Raw genomic sequence first — 5,168 nt, 5'->3', positions numbered from 1 at the left:
TTTGTTAAGTTTTATGAAATCTATCGGTTAAAGACAGTTTTTCTCCAACAATATTCTTTAATCTTTCACTTTTCCACTAATTGTGTAAAGAACATGAAACACATTTATCAGAGGAGCTTCCTCTTGTTCCCGTGGTAACACCGTCTGTCTGATCTCAGGCTTTTCAAAAATACACACCTTTACACATTCAGTGTTACACCTTGAACTAACTCAAGCTGCAACATTGTTTTCTGAAGTTACATCATGTTTTCTTTATTCAGATTGAAGGTCGGCAGTCTGGCAGAGATCAGCTGGGCTCCTCTGTTCTCAGCTCTGAAGTCCAACCCCCCCCTCCTGAGAGTGCTGGAGCTGTGGGACAAGCTGCAGGATTCATCAGTGAAGCTGCTGTGTGACCTTCTGGAGAGTCCAGACTGCAGACTGGAGACTCTCAGGTCAGTTCAGCATCTGTTACTTCTGTTCTGAGGTTAATATGTGAAAGTTGTGTTGACACTAAGCTGCAGACATAAAGCTGATATGATACTGATCCACACGGAGTGTCCTGATGCTAAAGTCTGTTTTCTTCTTCAGTGGTTTAGTTCATTGACTGGAGGATCAATGTTGAGCTATAGATTTAAATCTAACAAGAACAATCCTACACTGCAGAATTCAGTCTGAAGCTCTTAAACTGCTGAATGTCATGTTATATCCTCCATGTTTTTAACTCATGATAATAAATAATACATAAATACAATGAATAAATATCTCTTTCAACTCTCAAACACTAACAGATATATTCACTGTTTGTATCTCACAGTTTGATCATGTTTGGAGTTTCCACTTTCTAAACTTCTTCAGCTCTGAACAGATTATTAAACCTTGTAAACACTGTTTTCTTTATTCAGATTGAGGGGCTACAGTCTGTCAGAGATCAGCTGGGCTTCTCTGGCCTCAGCTCTGAAGTCCAACCCCTCCCATCTGAGAGAGCTGCACCTGAGGAACATCAACAACCTGCAGGATTCATCAGTGAAGCTGCTGTGTGACCTTCTGGAGAGTCCAGACTGCAGACTGGAGACTCTCAGGTCAGTTCACTGACTCTCTGGTACTACTGTAGATCCAACATGTTTAATGAATTATTGAACATAATTTATGTTCATAAATAATTTACATCATAAAGTCGTAACTTTCCTTTTGTTCATATTTTGACTTTTCTTGCACTAAATTGAGTGTGCAGTCACAGAAGACGAGTGTTTGTTAAAGCAGCTGTAGCAAATGTCCACTGTTAGTTATTAAAGTACATTTATGTTCACGTGTGGTAAACGCTCACATCTGTATACAGAAGGTCATCTGAACTAATATTAGTGTACACTGATGAAGTTTACTTTCTCAAGCACAAAGAATTCTTTGTTTCCATTCATTTCAATGTGTTTCCACAGATAATAAAGTAGAAGCTGATGTTATGATGAGCACAATAACAGAATGACAGCGTCACTCCAATTCATGGATTAGGACGTAGTAATGTTGAGCCACACATTTAAACCTGAACACATCTGATTGGATTATAAATGGATTTGTATCTACATCATGTTTTCTTTATTCAGATTGATGGACTACAGTCTGTCAGAGATCAGCTGGGCTTCTCTGGTCTCAGCTCTGAAGTCCAACCCCCCCCATCTGAGAGAGCTGGACCTGAGGAACACCAAGCTGCAGGATTCATCAGTGAAGCTGCTGCGTGACCTTCTGGAGAGTCCAGACTGCAGACTGGAGACTCTCGGGTCAGTCAGGGTCCGACTCAGTCTCTGCTGGTTCAGCAGTATTGTACTAACAGGGGGGTTAATGTGTTACTCACGTTGGGGAATCCCCCAGTTCTACCTTCCACTTGTAGCCTAGCTTAGCAGAACTAATCAGTGATTTCACTCATTGCCTGCAGGTTCTCCTGTTCTTTCATCTCGTGTTTCTTTTCTTTCATTCTTCCACTAACAATAAAACACAAGCTGACAATGCAAAGCCAAGCAACATGTTACAAGTTGTAACTTTGGAACTTGTGATTTCACAGAAGAGTGAGACAGGTAGTGTGTTTGGTTTCTGGATCCAGACTAAAGACGAGTTACTTCCTGTAATGCAGGCTCAGAGCTGTCTGCAGTCAGTTGTAGTGTTTGCACAGAAGATATGATGCCATGTAAAGCGTTCCATCAGTCGGCTCGTGTCAGGACTCTGAAGCGGGCTGACTCTAACAACAAACTGTTATTTAAACCTGAGACATAACTTTTGGGATTGTGTTCCTACAGGATCAATGACAAGTTGATCACAGCTGAGAAACACACAACATGTGAGTATTGCAGCATATCCTCCATTCATCCAGATATTACATGAACATCTGATCTTAAAATGAGATGCCCTCATCGTACACAAACTACTTTCAATTGTGTTTCTGTTTGATATATAAAATATATATTCTATTTATAAAATATTCCAGAATGTTGTCTGCTAATGTTTCTCAGCTTCATTCAAGTTTTCATTGAGTTCTTTCTCTTGTTGTCCTTCAGAGGACTCCATCAAACTGGATGTGTGAACAAACCTGCCCGAGGAAGACAGCAAGGTGAAAGAGGAGCAGCTGCACAGTGTGAAGTATATTTATGGAGCTTCACCACAGAATCAAATGTAGTTATTGGTAATTGTTTGCCTGGGACCGACCTGCAGGCTCAGCTTGTATTAGCTCAGATCAACTGGTCCTCCTGCTGGAGAGACGAGTGGAAGATGGAGCAGTTCATATCTAGAGATTTGGTAATGTTGCTAAATGCCTTGTGGTGTAATGAACTTGTAAGCTTGAACAAAGTGCATCAACCTGTTCACCTTTCATAAGTTCTCTTGCTGGAGTTCTGATATACACTTGTACTTGTTTAAACTTCATCAGACTTCTTGTTTTTGATACTCATCGTCTCATCTTAAACATTATTCTTCATTTCTACATTAAACTGCGTATTAGTGGAAGTACTTTGTGATTTGAAGAGAACATTTAGTTCTCAGAGGAGACGACTCCTGATGATGTCATCAAGAGAAAAGCAATAGAAGGGATTTTATTTGTATCTTTTATCATTTAGTTTGTAAGTTTTATGCATTATGAGAACATTGTGTTAAGATGTTCCTTTGTTATGGTTTGTAACTTCATAATGTGCTTTCCTTGTGTTTTTATATGCACACATTGTAGATGTGTTTGTCTCAGGAGTTTCCCACGCGTCCCAGCCGGGCACAGCGAGTGTTATCAGGAGGTGTTTCAAGTCTCTCTCTCTCAGTGGGGGGCAGAGGACCAGGGCTCAGTCGCAGGTTATTGGGCTCGTATACTTTATGGCACCCAACCATCTGGGGGTACAGGGCCTGTTGCTCTGTACCAGGGGTCTCCAACTCTTCTTCATCTGAGAGATACTTTAACTCATGAATTATTCATGTTTACTCATGAAGTTAAAGAATATATTACATTATAACTTTTAAACACTAAAACTAATAACTTTCTAACTTCATGGTGAACTCTTTAAAGAAGAAGAACGTAAGTGTTTCTCATTATAATGACATATTACTGAAGTTGATTTATTCCAGCTCTATTTCATATTTCTTATTGTTGTTATGCATTTATTTGTATTCTTCTTCTTGTTTCTCTGTTTATGTTGAGTACATGTCTCATCATGTGTGTATTTGAAGGTTTTTCTATTAGAATTGAAGGATTAAAAACATCATTCATGTTCTCCTCATTTATTTCTACTCTTTTACAGAAGATCTGTTCATGTCTGTGCTTTTAAATGTTTAAAGTTATACATGGGATAAGCACTTTATTACCAAAGAGGAGTTCCTCCTTTAACCTGCAGGAGGCGCTGTTGCACTTCACTTTAAACATGTGTGATGAGTTTACAGCTGTCAGGAAATGTGGGACTTTTGGCCATCATGTTGTCATTGCCTATATTTAGAAACAATATATATAATTAGTTTGGTGATATAGTGTTGTATTCATTCCACACTGCTATTTCACACTTCTGGTTAAATGCTAAACTACATTTATTTGTCTTAGTACTTGTAATAAAGTGTAATCTTATGTTACGTTCCCTGTTAGTCTGGAGGAAAGGGAAGTAACAAGTAGAAATAAAATAACCCGGGTGAAGAAAGGAAAACGAGCAACAGATTTAGTAAAGTAAAAACAAAGAGCATTTAATTCACATTGGAAAGTAAAGCGCCCCCACCAATACAGAAAGGCAAAACTCAAAACAACTGCAACAGAAAGCGACACCAGATATGGCAGAACAAAGCAACTCCACAAGTTGCTGTTCTGTTGCACAGCTCCTGAACAACTCCAACACGTAGAGGACCAACACCAGTCTCAGCACCAGCAGTGGTGGTTCTAGACCATCATCACTGGGGTGGAGTAGGGCAAGTGTTTTGTCAGAGGGGCACATTCAACCCGGGACAACAGAGATGAAGCAGTGTTCAAGCCTTCAATATCTTTAGTTAAGTATAAATAATGGCGCACCACAGAAACAATACCATGATTGGTCTGTTCCTGACTGATGACAGCGTCTCTCCAGTGATCAATCATGGCGTGCTGTTTGTATTCAGGTTCCATGGTAACGAGTCAGACCGTTCACACTAGTGATGGAGGTCCGGCTCTTTTCAAAGATTCGGCTCTTTTGGCTCCCAAATGTCTCTTCATGTAGTGTCACTCGGAGCCTTCTATTCTAGCCTAATATAGCAATTATAAATGGTTTGTGTTGGTAAGCAATCTTTCATTCAGTGTTTTCATAAAAGCATTATTATTATGTTTTGTTGTTTGTTATTGTTTAACATTTAATCAAACCTTTAAATGAACAATTTAACACAGAACTACAGCAAACAGATCAAATAAATAAAGGACAAAGTCTGAACATTATGACACTTTAGATAAAAGCGTATTTGAGTTACAAGAAATGTTTGTTTAACAAATATGTATTTATAATATTAATATAATATTAATAATATAGTTTTTACTTGCTTTACATGCTTACTTTGTTTTTTTTTATATATATTTAATTAGCATTGTTGGTAGTAGCCTGAGATCTAATATTTCCAACAACAACTGCTTCTATGTAATAGTTGTGCATAAATAAAGAATTTGAACAATACGTTTTTGCGCTTTTATTCTGAAAGATAGATTCCAAAACAGGAAACAG

General features: G+C 38.5%; 1 long non-coding RNA gene across 1 annotated transcript; it reads left to right on the top strand.

The window, feature by feature from the left end:
* Positions 1–1,745: 1,745 nt before the first annotated feature.
* LOC115016759 (uncharacterized) lies at positions 1,746–3,722 on the top strand. Its single transcript, XR_003833181.1, has 2 exons — positions 1,746–2,305; positions 2,523–3,722. It is a non-coding gene; the product is annotated as an uncharacterized LOC115016759 (long non-coding RNA).
* The last annotated feature ends 1,446 nt before the right edge of the window (positions 3,723–5,168 follow it).

This window comes from Cottoperca gobio, chromosome 12, assembly GCF_900634415.1.
Source record: "Cottoperca gobio chromosome 12, fCotGob3.1, whole genome shotgun sequence".
NCBI lineage: Eukaryota > Metazoa > Chordata > Actinopteri > Perciformes > Bovichtidae > Cottoperca > Cottoperca gobio.
Note: the sequence above shows the minus strand (reverse complement) of the source record. Positions and strands in the feature narration are given on the sequence as shown.